The sequence below is a fragment of the Protopterus annectens genome, chromosome 9.part0, assembly GCF_019279795.1.
Source record: "Protopterus annectens isolate FY-2018-M chromosome 9.part0, PAN1.0, whole genome shotgun sequence".
In the NCBI taxonomy this organism is placed as follows: Eukaryota; Metazoa; Chordata; order Ceratodontiformes; family Protopteridae; genus Protopterus; species Protopterus annectens.
In genome coordinates, this window is record NC_056743.1 from 475,877,477 (window position 1) to 475,904,940 (window position 27,464).

Here is a 27,464-nt window from a genome sequence, read left to right on the forward strand (position 1 = left end):
TCATAACATAATTTTGTCGATGAGGTTATGGAGAAAAATTAAGTAAAATCAGAGAAACTAAAAAGTATATATACATGTTTGTGATTGTTGGTGTTTTAGATGCTAGATGTTTCGGGTTTCCAGCAAGATGGTTGATACCAGCAGATAAAACAATTAACGGCGTGCTTCCATGCTTTTGCATGGCAAATCATAACATAAATATACTCTAATACAAGAAATATTAGTTAAAAAGAAAAAGCACCCTGTATTTCCAACACTTTCCAAGTCTGTTGAATAAGGTTTCTCTTGCAGTAAGAGGTCAAATCATTAACTTTCAAGAATTCACACAAACAAATATACATACAAGGTTTGTGAGTGTGTGTGTATGCAGACAGAAATTAACATAGATTTATAGCAATTAAGCTTCTCAACGGCTAGTAGTTTGTGAAAGTGACAAATCTCTATGCCTTCACATCAGAAAATGGTGCAACCGAAATGGGAAAACATCACTAAGAGGGTAGATGTTCAAATAAGATGAATCCCCAAAATTAGAGGGGCCCAATAGTTAGTTATATTACATGGGGGGGGGGGGATTCAGCCCTCTGCATGGGGGTTATAAGGTGCTCTGCCACTCCCACCCCCCAGTAGCATTTCAGTATTATCTCCTACCTTCAGGTTTCAACTCAAAGTATTTTTTGGCCAGCTTGCTGCTGACCCAGGAATCTAAAACCAAAACCATGGAAAACTTATTTTGCCTCTCTAAATTAATATTAAAAAGACACTCATTAGGGGACACACCTCAACAAGGGACAGTTTGCAAGACACCATTTTGGATTAACAAATTAGCAACGTAGGGACATCAGTAAAGAAAGCTTCAAAATGTGGTTAAAACTGTTCAACATTTGGGTGCAGCTGACCTTTAATTATAATTTAGATTTAATAGTGATGAAGACAAGAGAGAGAGAATTATTATTTTTTTAAAGCACTCCCCAAACTAGACACATTCTGGTGCAGCAGGCTACATAACTTTTGACATCATAAGCAAGCTGCAGTTCAGGACACAATTTCCATAGTAGACTCAGTTCTAACAGTTTTGCATTCTGTTCTACATTTCACAGCTGCTGGATTTACAAGTAAACCTTACTACAAATTTCATGTAGTAATACTACAGTGTTAGAGCAGTCAAAATTGTTATACCTGCATGTTTAGCAGGGAGTAATGGTGGTCGAACAGAAAGCAGCACTGTTTTTAGAGGACTGAAAAAGTGTGGCACCCCAGTATACCACTTTCTTACCTGTAACCATTCAATACTTTTGTAATTACTGTGGAAATCCAACTACCTTCAAAAAACTAAACTACACATACTAAATACACACACATTTTAAGAAGTCATCTCATGTTGTGATGGAAACTGGAAAAAGCAATGTGCCAGGCCTGGCTAAAAATGTATTTTATGCAGCCAAAATACAAGCTATACCTGCCAGCTTCAATATATTGCCTTACAACTTTAGGACTCCCAGCATGCCTTCTTCTGGTAAAAAGGGAAGAATTTAAAATGCAGACAAAACAAAAAACACTGCAGGCACAGTCGTCATCTCATGTAACACATGAATAAAACTCTGAAAAGGGCCCCAGTGACCCAGCTATAAGTAGAAGTTCTCCAAGCTGATGAGCTGGCACAGTGTACCCATCCAGGTGGTATGCAAGGTGGAGCAGGCCACAGAATGTCAATTCTTCAGAAGATGGATGATGCAAATTCTGGACTGGTGATGGGCATTTGGCTCAAAGTCACTGCTTAACAGTAGACTTCATAAATGTGCATGCAGAAGTATGTACCCCAATGGGAAAGGTACTGAAGCCCCTGCAGGGATGCAGACTGCACCTCCCCTGCAGAAGGATGCAGTTAGGTCCAAATTAAACACCCTCATACTCACAATGCCATTAAATGTTCAAACAATCATGTCTGCCTGAATGACTGCCCTACAGAGGACTCGGATTATTCCCAGTGTTTCTGGGAAGAGGGAAAGAATGGGTTAAGTAAGAAGGTGGTAAGCCAAAAAAAAAAAAAAAAAAAAAAAAAAAAAAAAGAAATATGAAGGTACAACAAACAATTACTGTAACAATGCAGAAAAGTTAACATGTCATGGTCTATTGTTATTCTACTACAAAGGCTTTCCAAATTCCATAAAAACAAATACATATGAATGCTGCGGGCTATGCTGCTTTTGCAAGTCACTGCCATAATTCAGCATTGACTAAATGATTCAGTACGCTGATGAAGCAGTGTCCAGCCTCATGACTGACACAGCCGATCAGTTTTCCAAATGCAGTCTTTCCTTCATTTCTCCATTTATGTTTTTTTTCCCTGGGGTATTTCAGTTTTTCACCAAGAACTATTTGGAAAGTACCGATTAATATCTAGCGCAGAATTCTTAAATAAACACTGGATGATTCTTAATGCTCTAATTCTATTTTTTAGGCTGCAGTCTGCACTAAAGTATGACAAAACATCTGCCATTTTTTTAATATAGGATGATGTACACAAAACGTCATTCTTGTTGAAGCATTCTTTTTTTTATACAATGGGAATATATGGAAAACATCAGTATAACTTGTCCACCAAGTGACTCAATAGATAAAATTAGTTTTTGCATTTTTTATGATGAATGGATACGTTAATTTTTTTATGCAGACTGTACACAAGATGTACACAATTTTATAAAGGATGCAGGAAAATGTACGAAGTCTGCATTCTCCAGTTTTTATCATCAGATGCTGCAGTAGAGAGAAACAAGGGAATTTTTTTTTTTTTTTTTTTTTTTTTTTTTTTTTTTTTAAGATAAGCATTTTAATTGGAAGATGGAATTTACACCAAAAATCTGTAGCTTACAGGTATGATTATATATGGATACCTGCAAGGAGGCAGGACAAAAGGCAGTAAGGGAGTCTTGCACATCAGCCGTGGAGTGAAGCTTCATGGGAATGCTTAGGAAGTTTAATAACATGCTTACAAAGCTCCTGAAAATGAAGACCAGCTTTTTACAAATATTTGCAAGAAATTTCAATGTTGTAGTGTCCTAGGGAAAGTTTATTTTATTTTACATTTGTTGACCGGGCTAGTCTAACTGGATACATGTCCATTTTCAGTAGAGGCCCGGGGAGATAAGCTCCTAGATAGGACAATGAAATTAACACAATTAACAATTAATTAACACAATTAATTTTGGTGGGATTTAGGAGGAGGCTGCGGTTAAAAAAACATTGTCCTACTGTATTGAATGCTTTTTGGGTAAGGGACTAGTTCAGTTGGAGAAGTGGCTGAACAAATTATTGTGGAGTCATCTGCGTATTGAATATAGGTGGTGTCAGGAATTGCTGAGTGAAAGTCATTAATAAAAATGGAAAATAGGAGCAGGCCTAATATGGAGCCCTGAGGAACACCTAGGGAAATAGGGAGGTGCGTAGATAATTATCCCATAGCACAGCCTGTTGTCTATTGTCTAAGTAAGATTTGAACCAATTTATGGCTAGAGGTTCAAGTGAGAGGGATTTCAGTATATTTAAAAGTTAACCAAGGTTGTAACAGAATTTTAAGAGAATAGTTCCTTGTAAAGCACAAACAGTATCCAAGTATCAGAGTTGCCTGTTGGCATCAGAAGTATGAAGATCTTTTCTCCTCCGTTTTGTGGTTCAGGAAAGAACACAATAAGATGGATAGGTTGATTTAATGTAAATTCAGAAACTACTTTGGACATAAATGAAAGGTTTGTTAAGGTTGAACGGTTCTTGTGCAAGAGAAGGAAGGGTTGGACAGATACAGGAGCTTACTGGTCCAATTTTGGCAAAAAAGTCCATGTTAAGAATTTCAATTGTGTGAAAAGTTAGTTCTATGGGTAGAAGGGTTAGGTGTTCCAGAACAAAACATTAGGATCCCATATGGTGAAACCACCTACTTTCTATGGAGATGACTATTTAATACCCTCTTCATAAACTGCTTTACTTGTAAGAGGGAAGAATGTGGGGAATTCAATGGCAGACCAGCAGAAATGGCCAATAGATGCAACTTGATGGCAGCATAAAAGACAGGCCTTATCTGAGCAATTCACACAGGTACTGGAGAAGGCAGGAGCCTCCACTCATGACACATGCTGTACTCTCATGTGGCAACAACTATAAAATCTTCTCCACTTTGCCAAATTAAGCACCTACTGCATGTCCTCAAGAAAAAAGTGCCTAAATGGGATCAAACTCCTATCAGGCAGTCATGTGCAGCTTCTGTAGACCAAGTTGGATCAGTAACCCCCTGTAAGGACGTTTTGTGCTAAATATCCTTGGAGAGTTTCATGAGAAGGTAGAAACAATGTTGTCTGAGCCAAAACAGAATTATCTTTTGGAGAGTCTTATGTAGGGTTACCACCTGTCCCACTTTGCGAGGGACAGTCCCTCTTTGGACAGTTGTGTTCAGAGAAAAAAAAGTGTAAAAATGGCAAATGTCCTGAGATTTTAGGACAAAATTATTTCCTATATTTTATGTAATAGTTGCATAAAACAGTTATTCTGTATCTAAAATACCTAAACGTTGTTATAAGAAACAATAAGCAACTAAAATGCTACAAGAATAAGCTTTTATTTAGGCAAAAAAGTTAAGTTCTAACCTTTGTATTAACCGTGGGTATGTGTCGGCCTGTAAAATCTGATGTTTGTACCAAAAATGTCCCACTTTGGCCATTTGAAAAGGTGGCAACCCTAGGCTTATGCATCTTTAAAAGAGCTCTGGTTAGCAGTGGAAAGGGGAGGGGAGGCATAAAGGTGCATTCCTATCCTTGGGAAAAGAAAAACAAACATCTGTTTGCCAAGCCTCTGCAAGGTTACCTGGCACATAATTTCTTTGTCTGTTGGAAATGGAGACAAACAGATCTACTTGGGGAGTTGCCACAGGTGGATAATCTTCTGGAAGGCCACTGAGTGAGTTTAACATTCATTTGTGAGGGTCTGTCCTGGATCTGCTCAGCATGTCTGCTACAGTGTTCTGCTCAACAGCCTACAGCTGCTCATGCAGTTTCCAGAACAGTCTCAAGAGTGTGTTTAGTGACCTGGGAAAATTTAGCTTCCAAAGAAGTTAATTTAGAAATCACCAGATTCATGTCTAGAAAATGGCAAGTAGATTATTCGCCTAAAGGCAAAGGTATAAAAAGTATACACCTCCTCTCAGTATCTGTGAAGAGTTCCTCCATCTGTGTCAGTAAGTACTGGGTTGGAAGAAATTACAGGTTTCAAAACAGATACAGAGATTCAGCCACTGTATATTACCAATCAGGTTTTTTAGAAAAGCAGGAGGGTGGACATCAGTTGAGGAACAGACCGAATTAAACATTTCCTCTAGGACTTCTATATCCAGTGGAATAGCAAAGGATTTAGGGAAAAATCAATGACTGCATAGTTTTCAACTCTTACTGAAAAACGTCTTTCATTCTTGAAATAGTGTCTAAATAAGAAACCTCCTCAAATTGAGAGTTTGATTAAATGTTCTCCCAAGATTCTTACTCAATAAGAACAGGTGCGGACATGAGAATCATGATCAAGACCCTTTTCTTCATTTTCTGAATGAGAATCAGCCTCACATGACGGTTTTACTTGTCAAGTATGCAGGGAATGGAGAAAATTGCAGAGACTGAACTGCCTTGAAAAGCCACTTGGTAAAATTACACCACTCAAAGTAACGTTTGTACCACCCAGAGAAGAAAGCGGGCAGAAGTCTTTTGTATTTTGCGACTGTTCTTCCTGACGTATCCAAAATAATGGTCTTTATGTATTGGGCATCCAAACATCCATGAATGAGCCAGCCATCTCCTCTCAGATTAAAATTTAAACTGTCCCACCCAGACCTTCAAATATCTGAAGAGCTGTATTCAGCCATCTCAGTGACAGCTTGGGATCAGGTGAAGGAGCAGGTCTCCTGTTCCAGACCCCCAATGGCATACTATGAAGCAGCACCAGAAATGTCCAGAACCCCAAACTGATGGGTATGAGGACTCAGAGATGGCCACAGCAGAAGTCTGCAACCAGTAGAGAGAGACTGAAGACAGGGTTGCTTCACACTCTACTTTTGTATACTTAGTTTCCATGGAGGAATAACCAACAGCCTTTGAGTTCTGGTTCAAAATAAACTACTTAGCAAATTATAAATTGCCTTGTGTGCAAAAGAATGACAAATCTTTTGATAACGGTCATGTGACTCCCCTAAACAAAATGCAAAAGCCACGTGGCGATCCTTGTAAGATATTTACCTACCACACAGGCATGTCCTTTTCTTGCTCGACAAAGTCTTGCCACTACTTTCAAGTCAAAAGTAAAGGGAAGATCCCCTGAGGTGTATACTTCTGCCCAGAAAATGATGCACTAGCAGACTGCAGTACTAAAACCACAGCACAGACTGGCATCTAACAGAACTTTGACGCTTGTATGTCCTCTCTTATACTAGCAGTCTCATGCTCCAGCGGACATAGAGGCAAGAGGAAAGTCAAATAATTTATTATATACTGTCTTGGGGCCCAATTGTTGGCACAATACATCTCCTATAGCTAGAAGCTACTGCAACACTGATGAACATTATTTCTTTTCCAAGAGGTGTGCTCTATGCAAGAGCCAAGTCCTCGACTGCATTCCAGTATGGCTCACTAAACTAGAACATTTTTACACAAACACACAAACCTTTACCCTGACCTTTGTGGCTTACATCATGGCTGAAGAGAGTCCATGAATGGTCCCTTCACTTAATCAATAATCCATTAAGTAAATTAACATTAAAGCCTTTTTTGTATTCAAAGTGCCACACCTTTCATGAGAGAGGAAGTTAATCCACACTCCTCCACCTAAATATATATCCTAGTTAGAACTTACAGCACCTGGTTTGGGGTGGGGGTGATTATCTTGGAAGGGGTTCTCTCAATATTTGAGAAAAGCAGTAAAACAGATATGGAATAATTTGGTCATGCTCTCTTATCAAGTTTAAAATAAAAGCATTATACTACAAATACAAAATCTTGAAAGGTTGAGATTTGTTTATTGCGGTAACAAGATGTGTGTCTGTGTACTGTCCACTAATATTCCATCATGCAATAGTCTAGGGATTCATGTCCTCTCCTTGATTATATCTACCTAGGGTCCCCCCACATCATAAATGTTTAAAGTAAACTAATGTCATTATGAAAACAAACCACCCCTCATTTCCTATAACATCAGTGTTCTGTGTCTAGAGGTATACCCCACACCTTCTGTGTCAGCTCAAGGAAACTTATTACCTGGCTATAGTCCTCTCCATATTAACTAACTAAATGCTATCAACTGAAATAAACCTGCATCCACAGAAGAACCCCTCCCCACTCATAACTTTTAAAGCTATGTGAAACTGCTTTAGCAGACATGCTTACATTCAGTTTTCTGAAGCCATTCATAAATAAGACTGCATTATGCAACCTGCTGTGTCCACCCATGTTGCAATAGCACCATGTATCTTGAGTAAGTTGCTGGCATACAAAGAAAGCTGTGCACAGCAATTGAAGGGAGCAGCAAAGTACTGAATAGGTAGCTGGAGGCACATGTCACTTTCCTTCCTGCACCACAAGTCAACAATAAAGCAGAACACCACACGGTAAGGACATCCATGTTAAGTTCCCACCATAAAAAAGTTAGGATGTAACCAGCACAGCATTCCAAAACCTCCTTCATTTATAATCTGTACTTTCTGTATAATACAGCAGACTGCTAACTTCATTACACTATGCTATACTCTTAACCAGGATAAGCACTTCAAGATTCGTACAATGTGCTACCACTAGTACTATGTTGTATTAAAAACTGGTTAACAACAAAAATTACTTAGATTTGTGCAATATTACAGTCATTATTAAATGAGACCATAATTGTTCAAAATGTTATTTTACAGTATGATTTATGTAAACAGCACTTTAACGGCACTTATGCCGCGGTGCTGCAGCGGTAGCGTTGTTGCCTTACAGCAAGAGGTTCTCCCATTCGATTCTCGGCTGGAGTGCCTTTTGTGTGGAGTCTGCATGTCCTCCTCGCGGTTGGGTGGCGTTCGAAAGACATGCATAAATGGGCGTGCCTTCGTTGAAGGTTGGACATCGAGCTGGCACCTCAGCGTTCGTGAAAATCTACTGCCAATCATTAGCGGACCGGAGTTCGGCTGTGGTGACCCCTAACCGGGAAAAGCCGAAAGACAAACAACAGCATTAATGTAAACGGCAATGGGGCTTCTTTTCATTATTTAGTCTCCTCTACGGATATTAAATATTTTCCTTTAAGGAAAAAGGAATTTATTAATTTCTAACATTATACCTTAAATATCATAGTCCTGACACCTACTAATTTTGCACTCACACACCAATGACCCTGGTTAAAGCTTTTCAGGACAGGTAGAACAGCAGCGCTTCTTGTGACACTGCCATTCCTTACTCCAGAGATAGAGAACCCACAGCTTACCTGAGGCATATACCTGCCTAAGACACATAACACGGTCAAGGATGGAGGTCAATCAACCAATAGGAAACATCCCCCCCCCCAAGCAGGAAAATTCCTCCAACTCACAGTAGCCAAAATACTTAAGGCCAGTGTTCCCGCCTTGTCTAGGTCTCCAGTTTGCCAGACCCATTCACCCCCCCAAGCCAGTTTTACAAATAAAATTCAGAGGAACAAAACAGAAAGCAGAAGACCACTGACTGCCAAAAAGATTTTGAAATACAGTGTGGAGTTTTCACAATACAAACTATACGTGCAACTACTGCAGTGGATGGAGTCTCACAATATCACTTACTCGTCAACATATTTCTCAATGAAGTACTCCTGTTTCTACAGATTCACGGATTCATATAAAGAGGAAAAATATTCTCCCAAAAATAAATAAAAAAGTCACAGAACACATGCCATTTTTCATTATTGTTTGTTTAAAGGCAGAACTGCCCAAGTAAGGCTAATCCCACAAGACAAAATGGAAAGAAACTCCTAGCATGGAATAAAACAAGCATTTGTATCACTGCCAACATTTAAGGGTTACTGCGCTGTATATCAAAGTTAGTGCTTCCCACTGTAAAGTACCTCATTTAAAAATAAAAGTGCAAAAAAAGTACCAACGAACAAATAAACTAAATTCATTATATTCCACAGGAATGTCATACAAACTGAAAGTATACTGTATTCTTGAAAGTGACCTGAATGTCCAGGTAAATGTACCAACAACAGACATCTGACAGCCAGAATACTATGAGGGAATGTGTGGACATCTATATCACTATTACAAAAGTTCACTTACAATTACTGTATGAGAAAAATCGGCTTTCAATCATATCAGCAATTATGGGCTACAGTTTCATGGCCCCCCTACCGAGAAAAAATAAGTCAGATGGCTTTTACAGTTTTTCATTCTTATCACTAGAGCTCTCCCAACTCAGTTTGTGCATTCCTAAATTATTCCAACAAATTCACCCATGTCACTTCTGCTGGGGGTATTACATGCAGCTACCAAGCTACCACCCCTTTCTGTAAAAAATGTTTACACAGAACAGCTCCTGACCCTAACCACCTTCCAAGTTCACATGATAAGCCCTCCATATGTCTTAATATTTCATTAAAATACCTTAAGATATCCTGCTTACAACAATTTTTCTTCTACCCTATCTCTCCTGCACTCTATAATATGCACATTGACATAATCCAGTTTCTCCGATTCTAGCCAAATCCTTTCACAAGGGTGGTTGCTGCACTTAGAAAAACCTGCAATTAATCTACACCTCAAGAAACACAGGCTGTAGAACCGGATGGATGTGTTTCAGGTAAGACTTCAATAATTACCTGTACAATAGCATTATTCTGCTTACCAACCAGCACAGGTCAAGCCACACATTCAAATATGAATGCATAAACAAACTTGTACGGATTTACCAAATGTGCTCATCATTTAATGTTTTGTGATGCACTATCATGACTACCATGACAGACTGTAACATTAGAAATTACATGAGTAAATAAGAACATCAGGTGAAAGAGAATTTCTGAAGTACACAAAGATTAATACAAAAAAAAAAAAAAATTCTGTTCTATTCAAAAACAGCTGAATAGTTTGGCTTACTGAAGAACTCCTTAATCTGCTTGACACTGTCTTCCGGAGTGCGACTCAAAAGGATTCTCAAAGAACATTGCTAAACAGGCCATTAGATGGCAAAGCCAACTCACTAATAACCAAATGTGTTCCTTACTACATTCCCCAAAACACTTACGGGGCAAGATGACAGGGCAGATTAGTGGTCAACACTAACAGCCCCCTCTCACTCAGTTTCTTCAATGCATTCAGAAACTCCACTATGAGGTTCTTCAGAACTGAATGAGATACACACATATCCACATCATTTTTCTTTTTTCTAACAAATTAAACAATCTGGATCTTCCACAATGTCCTGTTACCTTAGAATAGATGATGCAATCATTTTCAGGTCCAAAATAAACCAAAACTTACTTTAGGAACAACGCCAGTTAGGTCTTGTATCTCTCATCACTTGGCTCAGTTCAAAGAAGCTCTTACTTAACCTCAACAAATCAAGACCATAACATCTGTAACCTTCCAGAAACTCTCAAAATCCCACAAAACACTATATAAACGACTCGTTAATCCCCCATCTGAGAATGTCATTCAAATATCTCAGTATTTGTCTTAAATCAATACCTAAACACTCAAATTCACATAAAGAAAAGTATAAAATTAATTCTATTTTACTCAGGGCCCATAAAATATCCCACTACCCCCCCCCCCCCCCCCAACAGCCACCATTGGCAAAGGCATCTTTATTGCAGGCTTAGCAAATGGCTTGCTGGCAACAGCTACATCTTACCACACAAAATCCCTTCAATCCATCACAAACAAAATCAGACTCTTCATGGCAAACTCCCAATGACAAGTACACCACTGGGTCAACCAAAAGGCCAACTACTTCTCCATGAAACAAACTGCCAACTTCCTATTAGGCTCCATTGTTTTTCACGTTATTAAACCAAGATACCCTATCCCCATTGTCTGCTAAACTCATTACCACATCCCATCATACAACCTTTTAAGTTCCTCACATAGGACAAGGTTACAAAGTACCTACAACTCATCTTCAAATGCACCGACCATGGCTTGGTTCTCCTAGCCTCCAATCTGTGTAACTCTCCCTTCCTACTAAAAGCTCTCTAATCATGCTAAATTCATACCCTACATTACAAACCAAAGCAGATGCCAAAGCTTAATCACAACTTCATCAATATATACTCCCAGCTATGTTCATGATTATCTAAGTCTCAAGCCACTGGACTGCTGACCAGAGTTTCATCTATATATGTACATGTCTCTTTCTTAACCTCTCACCTGCCCCCTGTAACTAGCGTCATTTGCCAATTTATTAATACATTTTATATTCTTTGACTTTTGGCTGTTTTCAACAATTATGTCTATACACATTAATACTTACTTTTTTGAAATGGTTTGAAATTGACAGACGAGAGCACTATCATCCATGTTCCTACATTCCTTGGTGAGTTATGGTTTCTGTCTAGATACTTTTTGAAATTTATTTTGTTACTCATACCTCTTGTATCTTTATGTATACTGGGCAGGGCCTGAAACTGGTCACTTCTGATCAATATGCAATAACCGACATAGTAAACCTAAGTGCTTCAATTAAATCAGGGAAAACGGAAAAACGCTGTACAGAACCAACAAACACTCCAAAGTCCAAAACTCAATTCCACTCCAGATATAAAGTCCAACTCAATGGAAATGTAAAAAGACAGGTTTATTTTAAGCCGTTAAAAACATACGCTTTTCGTCGGCTCACAGTCCGACTTCCTCAAAGAACAAACAAGCAAACAGTACCTCACCCTCAAGACATTTTAAACAACTCACTAATTAAGAGCAAGTCACATGTTTGAAACTCCTGCAGATTTAAAGCCCCAGCACAAGAAAAAATACTGGAATACAATAAATGACAGAGTACATTTAAATGAACAATGAAAGACCAAACATTGATAACATCTCACAAAAAAGCAGGTTGCTAAAGGACAATGTATACATGCACACACAAAATCTGAGCAGCCTGTAAAAATAAACAAATAAATTCTAAACAACTATAAAATGTGCCCACTGTCGAATTGGGAAACTAAAATTAAATAAAAAAGCACTCACAGTTACTGTCAGGCCATATGTATAAAGTGTATACTAAAAACGTGAAATATTACTACTAATAGATTGCATGAACTAGGGTAACATGGACCACAATGTTGAGCTCGAATAAAACTCCAGTGATAAAATGAAGAGACTAACATTCAACAACAAAATATGTAAAATATATGTAAACCCCTGAAGAGTGGTGTGGGGTTTCAACAGATCACCTATGGAGTCTTTTTAACTTCAGTAAACAGGCCAGGTTCAAAGAACCATTGAGACCAGGCACATGGCATGCATCCAACTTGAGTTGCCACTACAATTCTCTACTTTCTAGATGTAAGGGTGTATATCCTCCCCTCGGGCTGGAACTGACTAGAGAATTGTGGTGGCAACTCAAGTTGGACGCATGCCATGTGCCTGGTCTCAATGGTTCTTTGAACCCGGCCTGTTTACTGAAGTTAAAAAGGCTCAGTAGGTGATCTGTTGAAACCCCACACTACCCTCAGGGGTTTACATATATTTTACATTTTGTTATTGAATGTTAGTCTCTTCATTTTATCACTGGAGTTTTATTTGAGCTCAACATTGTGGTCCATGTTACCCTAGTTCATCCATTCTATTAGTAATATTTCACATTTTTAGTATACACTTTATACACAAGGCCCGACTGACAGTAACCGTGAGTGCTTTATTTAATTTTAGTTTGCCAATTCGGCAGTGGGCGAATTTTATAGTTGTTTAGAATTTGTTTATTTTTACAGGCTGCTCAGATTTTGTGTGTGCATGTATACATTGTCCTTTAGCAACCTGCTTTTTTGTGAGATGTTGTCAATGTTTGGTCTTTCATTGTTCATTTAAATGTACTCAGTCATTTATTGTACTCCAGTATTTTTTCTTGTGCTGGGACTTTAAATCTGCAGGAGTTTCAAACATGTGACTTGTTATTCTTAATTAGTGAGTTGTTTAAAATGTCTTGATAAGGGTGAGGCACTATTTGCTTGTTTATTCTTTCTGTGGAAGTTGGACTGTGAGCCGATGAAAAGCGTATGTTTTTAACGGCTTAAAATAAACCCGTCTTTTTGCATTTCCATTGAGTTGGACTTTATATCCGGAGTGGAATTGAGTTTTGGACTTTGGAGTGTTTGTTGGTTCTGCTTCAATTAAATGCAGCTCATCCCATGGCTAATATTTTACAAATTACAACCTTCTAAAGAAAAATCCAGAGAAGCCAAAACAATGTCTTCAGAGAGTGACAAGGACAAAGAAAGCACTGACAAATGACCCCCATCCCAATAATCATACAAATGTATTGCTTGTCTGAGTAAGGGCTGAGATACATGGCTACTGTATATGACAATGGACAAAACATACAAATATTATACCGTGATCCCCCCAAAACATGCACGCCGATTGGCCAGCGTGCACACCGATTGGCCAGCGTGCACATTGTAAATAGAGTTATACTAATGGAAAAAGGTCCGGTCGCCCGGACTTTTTTCCATTAGTATAACTCTACTTTTAAAACACTGTCTCGCTATGTTAAATGGGTTTAACATAGCGAGACAGTTTTAAAATAAGCAACAGAGATCTCCGTTGCTTATTTTAAAGCTGTCTCGCTATGCTAAACCCATTTAACATAGCGAGACAGTGTTTTAAAAAAAAAGCAACGGAGAAAGCAAGATCTCCGTTGCTTTTTTTACTGTTTCGCTATGTTAAATGGGTTTAACATAGCGAGACAGTTTTAAAATAAGCAACGGACATCTCCGTTGCTTATTTTAAAACTGTCTCGCTATGTTAAACCCATTTAACATAGCGAAAACAGTAAAAAAAGCAACGGAGATCTTGCTTTCTCCGTTGCTTTTGCCCACAGCTCTGATGTACTGCGCAGGCGTGCAGTACATCAGAACTGCCGCGGATGCCAGACATCTGTGGAAGGGCAGTAAACAGGCATTATACTATGCCATTATTTAAGAAAAGTAATAGTTTCTTTTCTTAAATAATGTCATGGTATAATAGCAATAACCCACTTCTGGGTGTGGGTAATGCTGTATTTACCCACGGTTGGCTTTGTTTGGTCCCTCGGGCGAACCCCTCGGGACCAAACCACGCCAACCGTGGGTAAATCCAGCATTACCCACACCCAGGCGTGGGTTATTGCTATATGAAAACAAGTGGATATTAGAATACTCTGGTCAGAGGGGAGCAGAGCAAGTCAGCAAAATAACAAGTTAAGCACAGCCAAGTACCGCCAGATGTCCTCAGAAAAACAAAGTCTTACCTGCACTGGCAAGGCATCACCTTGTGCTCATCTCACAAGATGTTTATGTGATATGACAAACACTACAGAGAGCATGACTTAGTGGTGCTACCACAAAAAGAGTCAGACAACAACAGAAAAGTGACAACAAAATACATGCAACACCTGTTGCTTAGTGGTCAAGAAGGTGAATGTGTATTGGTCTCTAAAGGCAAACACAGTAGAGAAGCGATTATCCGAACTAACCGGGACCAAGGGTAGTTTGGATAATCAAACTGCTCGGATAACCAAACATATAATTGAGCAGGATAAAAACTTCTAAACTCTTGTTTTTTTTTCTGCACGCAGGAATATACTTTTCTACCATTAAGCAATTTTACTGGACAATAAAGAATATTTTTCCACACACAAGTTGGCTACAAGCTCAAAAAACATGTTCAAGCAAATATGTATAAATGTTTACATATTCAGATTTTATGATTTTTCCTACCGGAAAACTTTGTAAGGATGGTTTGGATAACTGACATTTCAGATAAATGAACATTCGGATAATCGACTCTCTACTGAAATGGAAGTATAGAAAAGAAGAGACTATACCATGCAAAGGCAAACAGGAAAAAATAATGTGGAGGCATGCCACCTTTTTGTAGGAACAGGTTCCCTATCTTATAGGTACGTACACACACAAAGAAGGGATGCAATGAAAGGTGACATGGTAGCAAGGAAAAGAACTGCTGGAAAGGACAGTGGACAGCAGCAGCAAACAAACTAGCAAAACAGTACTGCTTCTACTGTTTTAGGTCCTTCTACCTCATTTATATTTTTATATACATTTGATTACTTGGATAGTCTGACTAGGCCATGCAAGACCCTTTTTTAGTGCAAGTCAAGGAGAAAAAAAAAAACATGAAATTACACAGTTACATTTTTCTGTATTATCTGCATTTTCTACTGTGATACACTACAACACAACATGACATGACAAAATCATACTGGTTTGGGTACTACCACCTCAACACACTACTAACTACAACAGTAGCAGCACTTGCGGACAGCAAATGCTGCTGAACAGACAGAGCTGCTTGCAACTCCATCATTTCCAATGTGCTTTTTTTTTTACCTTTACAATGACACAACTTGCTTTGCATGTTCTGCAGTTTACAACTATAAAGCACAATTTTTAATTCATACTTGCATACATCTGAAGTCTGGTCTCCTATTTTGACTGAACTCCTTTAGCTTTATATTACAAAACCTTTTATATATTCACACAGTTTTCACAACTATCCAGTAGCCCTACATTTGATTATGAATCCCAACATGCCCAATTGTTGCCACTTCACTTCCAATGGTGAATTGCACATTGCGAAACCTGGCCTATATGTTTTTTTCCTAGAAATCAACCTAGCCCATAGTTTTTTTTTTTTTTTCTAAAATCAGGACAAAATATTTACTACTGCTGCCTAAAATGCATTTTCACACATTCTCCATTATTTTAGAAATTTATCAGGCAGACCAGAGACCACACAGAGTAACCACACAGAGTAACAATTACCCGCTTCCTGCAGAATAGCCTATGGCAGATAAATTCGCTGCTGACGTGGAATCCACCCCCACAAAAAAAAAAAAAAAAAAAAAAAAAAAGAAGGTTAGGAGAAGTAGGCATACAGAAAATGAAAAGATTTCACAATGAAAGAACCTGGTATTTCTGTCTTTGGCTTATAAACTACTTCCATTCTCTATACAGCCATTTGGGATTAAAAGACTTTATAATCAAAACAAGTCACACAACCTTTCTTCAACAGTCTTCAAACATAACCGAGAAGAACAGAAAGAATGTTTTTTTTTCCACATGGCCCAATGCAAAAGCAAATTCAAGCTGCACCAGTTTTCTTACCTTAACCTAGGGATACAAATGACATTTCAAGTGCATTCATTCATAACAAAATCTCACAGTTTAATGCAAGCAAAGACAAACTAAAAAAAACAGACAGAAAGAGAATGAAATTGCAGCTTGGCTCTCAATTCTACCAAGACATAAAAGTACAACAAAACTGAATATACTTTAAATGTGTTCTCTGCAAAGGGGTAACTGCTGCTGTTTTGGGACCTCCAAAATTCCCCTTCTGAAAACATTCATTAAACACTTAAAGCCCATTTCTAAACATACATCAAGCAGCTCAAGCCAATGTACCACAGAAAGTTTAATAGTAACAAATACACCTCTTGTTCTTTTGTTTGTTGTTGATACTACCTTTATAATGATCCACATGGCTACAGGAATCAGCTGCAGTAGCTGTCCTCACTGGAGGATGAAGATACAACAGCAGTCTGCCTTATTTTGGTGGCCTTACTACAGTAATGTAAGCCACCCCCCCCCCCCACACACACACACACACACACACACACTTCTTGCAATGTACAACATAATGTCCAAGACTCCTGCAAACATAAAGGGTTTTCCTCAAACATGTGTTTAACTCAACTCTGCTGTTCCGAAAATGGAAAGCTTACTATTAGAGGTAATCTTGAGGCACAGTAAGTTATACAGTTCTGCCCTCATCTTAAAGCATCCTTAGGTTCTAAATATCACTACTATCTAAAATGTTTCAATATTTTAAGAGTTGAATGTTTCTTATTCCTGCACCAGGCTGCATATTTTTCTGTCATTAGGTACCAAAAGGTCTTTTTATCTTGCTTTTATCCACTTCACTAGTTCAACAACTGTTCCTCAAAAGAATTCACACGCATCATCAATATTAATAAATGCTCAGCTGAAATTCAGGACTAAAAATTTAAGAAAGACTGTGCTATTACAAGTCAGAGAAATGACAGTCTCCTACAGAACACCATGATAAGAGTGGAGAATATCACACAAACATGCAGAATTTGTTAAGAGGTATTCTAGCCTCAGATTTTGAGGCCACCAATTGTTACCCACGGCAGTGGCAGACCTGACAAAGTTTCCCCCTACTGTTGGGCATCCATTAATCTCCAATATACATCGCCTGATTCTGCCAAGGTTAAAATCCAGGCAATGAGCATAACTACCATGCCTTTCAACTGTCCAAATTTACACAGAATGTCCAGATTTTTGCCTCATACGTTTAGTCTGTTCCTCATAAAAAAGCATATATGTGAAATTACTGAGGATTGAAGTAACTAAATAGGGACATACATACGAGTTTCAGACTTCATAACCTTCAGAAAATGCATGCTTAGGCAAATTCTGCCATTCTAGCAACTTTCTAAGTTTATAAAAGCATTATTTAAAATCTGTCCCAATTTTTTGACCTTTGTCCCCAAATTATTTTAGGCTTTGTCCAGATTTCTTACGCTAAGAAATTGGGAGGGTCCACGTCCACATTTTTTAAACTACGATCAGACAATTAAACAAACTTTGACCTTTAGCAGCAATGATAACTTCTCAGACACCACTATATTTCCAGTAGTTGTTACTATATCTACTTTTCAGCTAAACAAAAGAACGCGCATTAAAATTTAAAAATAGATGAATGCTCTACCGTATAAAACTATGGAGACAGTCAACAGGTGTGTATGTATATATATATATATATATATATATATATATATATATACATATACACACAAAAAGTTATGCACGCATAAATATATGTGTGTGTACATTCTTACATAGCATGCAAACGTATGTACCCTTTACATCTTTTCCACAAAAAGTAAATACATTACAAAACAGAAATCAGATGAAAATTAAGTGACACACAACTACTGCGTATCCTAATGTCACTTGGCAACAATGTAAGCCGAAACTATTCCCAGAAAGGGCTATGTTCTTTAACCACTGATTGTCAATTACATGCACAGGCAGGCATCAAAAAGTTCACCCGTATTTAAAATGCTTGGTTGGGCGTCGGGCTGGCACCTCAGCACCGTAAAAATACACTGCCAATCATTAGCGGACAGGAGTTCCGCTGTGACGACTCTTATCCGGGAAGAGCCGAAAGATATTAGTTTAGTTAAAGTTATTAAACAGATCCACGCCCAAAACATAAAAGTGAAACAAAACTGAAGAAAGCAAGAGTTGCCCGCATATCTATATGTAAAGAAAGATACGTGGTCAACACTGTTTGTACTCAAATCAGAAGAAATTGGGATTCGCAGATGAGTTGCGATAACCGCCTAGTGTAGCCTCATTTCCCAGTCAAGCACTCAGCCTACCAGGAAGAAACAGAAACCTCAGCCTCCCACACTTCTGTGGCCTACGTAAAACACAAACACTATGAGAAAAACACAAGCTATTACATATATCCTGGTGGACCCCATTACCCATCACTTACCTTAGAAAGTCCTGTTACACCTGTACAACTCACGAAGAGAGAACGAAGAAATTCGAACACGTACCCAACAACTTCACCGGGTCTTTACAAGTAATATGACAAGGGCGGGGCTACTGGGTCACGCGGTACTCTCAAGTGGGACTTACTATTTACCTCCGCGCGTGTGTGTGTGTGTGTGTGTGTGTGTGTGTGTGTGTGTGTGTGTGTGAGCGTGCGAGCGAGCGAGCGCCAGCCAGCCAAACAGCGATGTAATCCCTCTGGATTCTTTAAAGCTGATTTAAAGTCTCACAGAAACTCAGAAACCGGGATAGGGTGTATTCCACAGAAACTAGAACTCTGAATATGGTGGTGTGTGTGTGTTTTTTTTTTTTTTAATCAGGACATGATGAGTGTAAAGTCATTCTGTGCCCGTTTTCACTTGGTCAGCGTTTTATTGTAGTTCGTGTGTGTGTGTGTGTGTGTGTGTGTGTGTGTGTTGGGGGACAACTGAAATTTTACATTGTTTAGTCTTCAAATGTAAAATCAGGTTAGTAAAAAAAGACACCCTACTGGAAATTGGGTTACCACCTGTCCCTCTTTGCGAAGGACAGTCCCTCTTGGGCAGTTCTGTCCTGCGAAAAAAAATAAAAATGGCAAATGTCCTGAGATTTTAGGGCAAAATTATTTCCTATATTTTATGTAATAGTTTTCTAAAACAGGTATTCTGTATCTGAAACACCTAGATGTTATAAGAAACAGAATAAACAACTAAAATGCTACAAGAATAAGCTTTTATTTAGGCAAAAACGTGAAGTTCTGTCTTTTGTACTGGCCGTGGGTATGTTTTGGCCTGCAAAATCTGATGTTTGTACCAAAAATGTCCCACTTTGAGTATTTGAAAAGGTGGCAACCCTAGGCAAGCCCCCCTGCATCCCCCCACACCCCCCACTTCTTTGCAAGCACATGTCGTTAAAATGTAATAGTATCATTTAGAGAAATGGTGTGAACTCTGCCCAACTGACTGACAGAAATGTGATTTAATGCAGGCATTTTAGTTTTATGTCCCTAATAAAACATTTCCTTTTTGGTACTGAATGAAGTTTTATGTCCCTAATACAACATTACATTAATGTCATTTGGGTTGCTTTCGGCACAGATGCTGAATATTAATTAACTTCCAGTCTGCACACTGTTGAATAATCATACTGGAGGCGTGTTTGGGGCGGGTTTGCTACTGTGCATCCTGCGAGGTACTACACTTGGAGATTATTACCCATTTTTTTTCTAGAGATAAAGCAACAAGCAATATTCTGAGGCAGTGGGGACAATAAATAAATGCAATAAAAAAGACCTCCCAGAAAGATCGCCACCCCACACCTTTACGGAATAGGAATTTTAAGTCTGTGTAATAGATTTTATACATGCAGCATTTTATGTGTTCACCCCCTCCCCTTTAAAGAATTGTAATTATCATTGTAGTAGTGTAATACTTTTGTAGAAATGCAGCATATTCTGTGTTTGTTGTAATAGGTAAAAATCTGTTTCAATCGGTATACCATTTGTAAGTACACATTCTGCCAAATTATTTAGTCTAACGTAATATATCAAAGCTTTTGATCAATGGAAATTGGAAATCCTGGTACCAGCAAATAAGGGAGAAAAAGGCTTTGTAATGAAATAATTATAGAGTTTAGCATACTCATTTATGTGAGGATGGTTTTCCCAAGTTTATTCAAAACAGTTTTCAAAATAAAATAAATTCATGCGCAGAGTGCTGGGCGGGGTTTGGGAGGTCCTTGCTACTGCGCATCTGGTGGGGTAATGTTCTAATACAAAACTCAAAAGGCAAGGACAGGTGGATGTACGGAGTCATGTTTTTATTATCAGCAATAACTGTAAAGGTTTCGCTAGTTCTCTTGAAATTAGAAACTTTTGGAAATGTGACAAAAAGGTTCAGTAAATGTGTTATTTTAACTGAATAAAAATAAAATTTATACTTAAAGCAGCACTGGTGCACATATTTTCTTTCATTTTTCTTTCTTAAAAGAAAAACTGCAGAACAACTTTTAAATAAGTAGTAACCTGCATTCTTACACCTCTCAACTCCTTAGTTCAATAAGTTTGGACAAAGCCAAAAGTAACAGGGCAAAGGCCCAAAACGGTGACAGATTTTAAGTATTGCACTTACACACCTAAACAGTTGCTCAGATAACAAGCTTATAAAAAGTGTGTATTTTTCCTGAAGGACATAAAGTCTGAAACTCAAATGTCTGTTATTACTTAGTGAAGTCAGTCCTCAGTAATTTGCTAGAAAAACACACATTTTATAAGGAATATATCAAAAATATGAGCCAAATATATGGACAATTGAGATGTACCGTACACATATTTTCACACCAGAAGTTCTACCAGAAGTTTTTATTATTACTACTGCTACCATTTTTATATGACCTGGGGATGCCACCCCCTGCCCACTCAAACCAATGACTCAGATTCCATACTTTTATGAAAAAATTCATCCATCCACTGCCTCTTACAATAGCAATCAAGAGCACAAAGCACTGTGTGCATGTGTGTGGGGGTGTCTATATATATATATATATATATATATATATATATATATATATATATATAGGTTCATAGGTTCATACTAGGCTATCTGCCCTGGGGCAATTATAAGCCTAGCCTGATTCTGTATGGCTTACGCCACCCCTTGATTTGAGTATACTGTGCCCTTTTTAAGGTTTAGTTTACTGTGCCTCTGTCTAATAGTGACACGGGAGTAATCCCTGGGATAAACCTACGATCCCCCATCCACCTATCGAGATTCTTCTTGAAGAGATTCAGTGAGGTGCTCTGCCTCACATGAACTGGAATTCTATTCCAGAGTGAAGGGAGCCTCTGGGTTATGAACCTGTCCCTCCAGCAAGTTCTATTTATTTCTGTGCTGAGGTGCAAGTCCCTCGAGCGTGTGGCTCTAAGGGATTTAGATTTACTGAGGTGGAGCATGTCCATTAATTCTGGATTTGACATAGCTTTGTATGTCAGGCATAGATCGCCTCGAAGTAGGCGGTATGCAACTGAGTAGAGCTGGAGTTTTTTTAGCCGAGCAGCATATGGCATCTGTTTGAGACCCTTGATCCTCTTGGTGAGATACTTTTGGGGTCATTCTAGTTGCTGCAGGTGTCGGGTAAGGTACATCCCAAAAGGGGCATTGTATTCTATGACGGGCCTGATGAGGGATGAATAAAGGGGCACGATTACCTCTCTTGATCTAGATGTGAAACCCTTCGTGATGAGGTGGGCTATGTAGAAGGTCTTTCTAACCACTTTGGTAATGTGGTTTTCAAAGGAGAGATTGCTATCAACTTGGGTCCCCAGGTCCCTAATAACTTTCTCTGTACTTAATGGGTTTCCGCCTATGTGGTAATTTGTGGGCACATTGTTTTTGCCAAAGGGTATGACTATACATTTTTTGGCATTTAGCTTTAAACCATGGCGCTGGCACCAGTTATCTGTCTCTGTGAGACCTTTTTGAAGGATGTTTGTGTCAGCTGGAGAGTTGATTATGACGCCCAGTTTGCAGTCGTCTGTGAACTTGGTGAGCCATAGTCCTCCCACGTTTGCCTGTACCTCAGAAAAGTATATACCGAACAAGAGTGGTCCCAGGACAGAACCCTGTGGGACACCACTTGTGACCGGTTTCGAGTCTGACATGGCTCCAGCAACTCTCACTCTGTGGGTTATGTCTTTGAGCCAGTTTGCGACCCATCTTGTGACATAGGGGTTTATATTTAAGCTGGATAGCTTATCTATGATGCCCGAGTGGGGTATTGTGTCAAATGCCTTTGCAAGGTCCCGATAGGCTGTGTGGACTACCTTCCCTTCATCTATGGCTTTGGTGACTGTTTTGAAGAAGTCAACCAGGTTCAAAAGGCAGGATCTGCCCTTGACAAAGCCGAACTGGGTAGGATCTAGTGTCTGTAGGTCCCCAATGTCTTTGTTTATGAGCTCCATGATGATCCTCTCCATAGCCTTGCAGACTAAGCTAGTCAGGCTTATGGGCGATAGTTTCCAGGGTCCGTAGAGGCTCCACCTTTGTGGAGTGGGACCACTGTTGCTGTACACCATTCTGTGGGCACATATCCTGTAGTGAGGCTGAGATTGTATAGCTGTTTTATTTGAGGGATTAGTTCCTCTTGGAGTTCATGTAGGACGCAACCTGGGATGCCATCTGGTCCCATGGAAGCAGTGTTTTTTGCTTTGGAGAGGGCAGCCTTCACCTGAGCATCAGAGATGTTTGGGAGGCAGCCCTCTGCCGGGATAGATACTTGCTCTTTTGGGGGGGAGGGGGTGGAGAAGTTTGCACTGAACCTGTCTGCCAGGATATTGGTGATGTCTGTGGGTTCAGTGTATTTTATGTCATTTAGAATCAACTCAGAACAAGTCTGGGAGTTGCACCCCAAGTTCCTAACATAACTGAAAAAAGCCTTATGATTGTCTTTGGTGTCCTGTGCAATTTTTCTCTCGAAGCTGGCCTTGGAGGATTTTATGAGGGATCGTAATTTTTTGCTAGTACTGATCAGAGATGCCTTCCCTATTAGGGATTTTGCTCTGTCATGTAGTAGCTTCCTGCTTCTGTTGTACAGTTTATTTATGGCAGGGGTCCACCAGACTGGACGCCTGCCTTTGGATGATTGGGTCTTGGTTTTGTTTGGGATAGCATGATCCATGCATTCCTGGAGATGTCCTTAGAATGTGTTTATATAGGATTCTGCAGTTTGGGCCGTAGTTTCCACTGGCCCTGGGGCCTTGAAGGATTCCACTTCGGTTTTGAGAAGTGAGAAGTTCGCTTTTGAGAAGTTTTTCACTGTGGTTTTCTGGGCTAGGGGTGGGGTTGGGATGTGGACATCCAGTGAAATTAATTTATGGTCTGATCTTACCAATGAGGGATATACTTCTGGTGTGGAGCATAGAGTCCCCATGTTGGTAATGATCAGGTCTAGTATGTTGTCCCCTCTTGTGGGAGTGGTGACTAGTTGTTCCATAGCATTTGAGTTTATAATTTCCAGTAACCTTTGGGCTAAGGTGCTGGGGCTTGAGTAGTGCTCCCAGTCAATGTTTGGGTAGTTGAAGTCACCCAATATAATGGTGTTTGGAGAGATCTTCATGTTCTCCAATGTTTTCAGGAAAGCCGAGTGGGATTCCTGACTTTGAGAGGGTGGTCTGTAGGATGCTATAAACTGAAAAGCAGTCTTGCCCACTGTTAGTTGCACATGGATGGTCTCCGATACTTTGTGCAATGCCACTAACCTGGAGGTGTGGATATCCTTGATAAATATGGAAACTTCCCCTCCTTTTGTGGTTCGGTCCGGGTTTTGGGGCCGAAAAGCATGATATGAGGTATAGCCTGGTAGTGCCGGGGTGCTCTCTGGAGCCTTGAACCAGGTTTCTGTCACTGCACATATATCAATGTTCTCCATACTGAGGAGAGCTTTGAGTGCGTGCATCTTGAGATTAAGACTTCTGGCGTTAAGCAGCATTATCCTTAGTTTCTTGTTCCTTGTGCTGTCTATGGGGGTGGGTTTGACTTTTGAGCCTTGCCTAAAAAAGGCACTAGGGGGTGGCAAGAGCCTTTGCCAATATCCGAAAGCCCAGTGGTGACAGGTGCAAGCCATCCCTAGTGAAGCAACGTGGCTTGTCGAGCATGTCATCCCGGGCTGACAGACACTGGATCCCCTTTGAATGACACCAAAATTTTGGCCAGTTGTTAAAATCGATCATTTTGTCTTTGTACTGTGGCATCATTCTAGGTGAGGGTAAGATGCTGCTCAAGGTCTGGGTCATACCAGCCTGGGCTACATGATCAGAGAGCTCCTCTATGTCTCTTTTCATGTAGTCCAGGGAGGTACGTCTCAGATCTTTCACACCAGCATGTACAATGACTGAGTCATATTTGTATTTGCTTTGGAGTGACCTATGTGCTTGCGTTATGTGGCGGATCCTAGCACCCGACAGGCAGCTCACCGTGACCTTCTCTTTATCCAGCCTGGTGAGCGGGACATCAGTTTGTCTGACAATAGAGTCACCTATTACAAGAGTATCAGGTGTGTTATTCAGCCTTAAGGGCTCTGGCTGCTTGGCACACTGACTTTGTGGGCTATGTGTTGTGCGTGTTTTGTTTACAGGTAGCGTTTGCTTGGATGTCTACTTTGGAGGTCTCTGTTGCTTAGGTAGATTTTTATTTAGAGCCTCCGAGTATGTTTTTGTGTATTCGCTGATGTGGTGGGACTATGTGATACTGGAATTGTGTTGTGTGAGGTTACCTTCTCCTCCTGACTGGTTACACCAGTTTTGAGATGAGAGAGCTCAGCCTCCAGTTTGGCTAAATAGTTGCATCTCTCACATATATTTGAACCTGTATGGAGGAGGAGAGGGTTGTCCGTGTACATGAGACAGTTGTAACATTGCCTCAAAATTCCCAGATTCACCAGCTGGACTGGAGAGGAAACAATTGACTGACCTTTGGACATGCTAGAGTAATATAGGGAAACTGAATTTAAGTCGGACCAATAGAGGACAGGGTAATCGTAGAGAGTATAAGAGTAAGTAGTTCTTATGGTTTAATAGTGCTAACTTGTAGGATTACTTAATTGGACCAGTGAAGGGCCTTAGAATGAGAATATGGTGTTTAAATTGAAAGATAGAGCAGTTCTAAGGGAAAAAGTGAAGAGCAGACTTTGTGGAGCCAGGAATAGTTTAAACCCAATTAGGCGGTGCTGCCCACTGTTGCGCTATGCACAAAAACGTGCAAAAACGCGCAAAAGAGGGTTTTAAGAGAGGAAGATGAAGGAGTTTGGAAATGACCCAAAATGGCCAATAAAACTACAGTTTCAAGTCAGTAACCACTCCCATAGGGGCAGGTAGGCTGCTCAATGTTTTTCACTGCCACTGATCAACAGAGAGACTTCCTTTTAGCCCAAGCAAAAAATGGCCTCCAAGAAACTTACAAACAGTTCAAGAACAGCAAGCCTGTAACTGAACTCTTTTAAATCTCAGAAAAGTGGGAAAAAAGCAAGATTTTTTTTTGTTTTTTTCAGAGATAGCAGAGGTTCACAAGTATCAACAAGTTATAACAGTGCAGTAAATGACCCCACACAAGAGTGCTAGGCCAAAGACAGATAAAATGCAAGTTTTGAGAAAAAAACAATTTTAAAAATAAGTACAAACAGGAAATTCAGTAAACAGCTCTAGGTTGTGCTCTAAATACAGTTACTAATGCAGAAATCAAGTTTAACAAGCCAGAAAATGCTCAAAATAGGCGGCTATGCAGAAAAACGTAGCAAATAAACAGAGGAAAAATACTTAAAATCTCAAAAGTGGCTTCTTTCTTCTCTCAGCGTTTTCTCCTCTTGGTGGGTGCTTCACCAACAGCCAACAAGCCTGAAAAGACGCCAAAACCATGAGGCAACCAGGTTTTAAGAGAGGAAGATGAAGGAGTTTGGAATTGACCCAAAATGGCCAATAAAACTACAGTTTCAAGTCAGTAACCGCTCCCACAGGGCCAGGCATGCTGCTCAATGTTTTTCACTGCCACTGATCAACAGAGAGACTTCCCTTTAGCCCAAGCAAAAAATGGCCTCCAAGAAACTTACAAACAGTTCAAGAACAGCAAGCCTGTAACTGAACTTTTTTAAATCTCAGAAAAGTGGGAAAAAAGCAAGATTTTTTTTGTTTTTTTATTTTTTTTCAGAGATAGCAGAGGTCCACAAGTATCAACAAGTTATAACAGTGCCGTAAATGACCCCACACAAGAGTGCTAGGCCAAAGACAGATAAAATGCAAGTTTTGAGAAAAAAACGATTTTAAAAATAAGTGCAAACAGAAAATTCATATACATATATATATATATATATATATATATATACACACACACACACACACACACACACACACACATATATATATGTGTGTGTGTGTGTGTGTGTGTGTGTGTGTGTGTGTGTGTGTGTGTGTGTGTGCATGGTGTGTGTGAGTTCCTGCATGAGTGTATGTTTCTCTGCACATATATTTCTAAGTATATTTCTTTATACTTTCTTGGGTGGGTTAGTTCCAGTAGGCCACTGGCCTCTTTTTGTGGGAGACCCAAGGTGGTACTTATACTAGGGGAAATTTGGCCAGAGCACTGGGGAACTTGCCATATTCATTTTAAGTGCTTTGGGATCTTTTACATCCACCCAAGCTACCACCAGTTGAGGTAAACAAGGACTTGGTTTAACATAAGGCCAGCATATATTTATTTATTTATTTACTGACATTTGTTTACCGGAAAAAGTCCACTGAGCCACAATGAGCCCATTTTCAGTGAAAGCCCGGGGAGAAAAGCTCCAAGATCAAAACGAAATACATTATTAAAATACAATAGTTGTAGTGAGGCAATATAAAACCAATAAGTTCCAAGAAAAAAATACAGCATTAAAAAACAATAAGAATACAGTAACTGCAATGAATACAAAGATATATATATATATATATATATATATATATATATATATATATATATATATATATATATATATATATATATATCTGCTCCTTAATGAATATAAAATGCTTTGAAATAAAGTAAAGAAACTCATCACTTCTGACAGACGAAACTATTTTTCTACACTCCAAAACCAAAATAAAAACAAAACCCTCAAAAATTCTGGAAAGG

General features: G+C 39.3%; 1 protein-coding gene across 1 annotated transcript in view; it reads right to left on the reverse strand.

Moving 5' to 3' along the window:
- The window catches only part of ANXA4 (annexin A4), a gene marked incomplete in the record, with an annotated part of 219,510 nt that extends 200,608 nt beyond the window's left edge, over positions 1–18,902 (reverse strand). Inside the window, 1 exon segment of the mRNA XM_044083017.1 lies at positions 18,770–18,902.
- Positions 18,903–27,464: the final 8,562 nt, after the last annotated feature.